Raw genomic sequence first — 269 nt, 5'->3', positions numbered from 1 at the left:
GCAGCAGCAGCAGCAGCAGCAGCAGCAACAGCAGCAGCAGCAACAGCAGCCGCAGCAGATAACAAACTCGTAAAACTCAAAACACGAAAAAGGGGATTCCGACCCACCAGCAGCAGCAGCAGCAGCAGCAGCAGCAGCAGCGGGAACTGCAGCAGCAGCACCAGCACCAGTAGCAGCACCAGCAGTAGCAGCACCCGCGCCAGCAGCACCAGCAGCAGCAGCAGCAACAGCAACAGCAGCAGCAGCAGGAACAGCAGCAGCAGCAACAT

Source organism: Eimeria mitis, genomic scaffold (assembly GCF_000499745.2).
Source record: "Eimeria mitis Houghton genomic scaffold, Emh_scaff1070, whole genome shotgun sequence".
Taxonomy (NCBI): Eukaryota; Apicomplexa; class Conoidasida; order Eucoccidiorida; family Eimeriidae; genus Eimeria; species Eimeria mitis.
Note: the sequence above shows the minus strand (reverse complement) of the source record.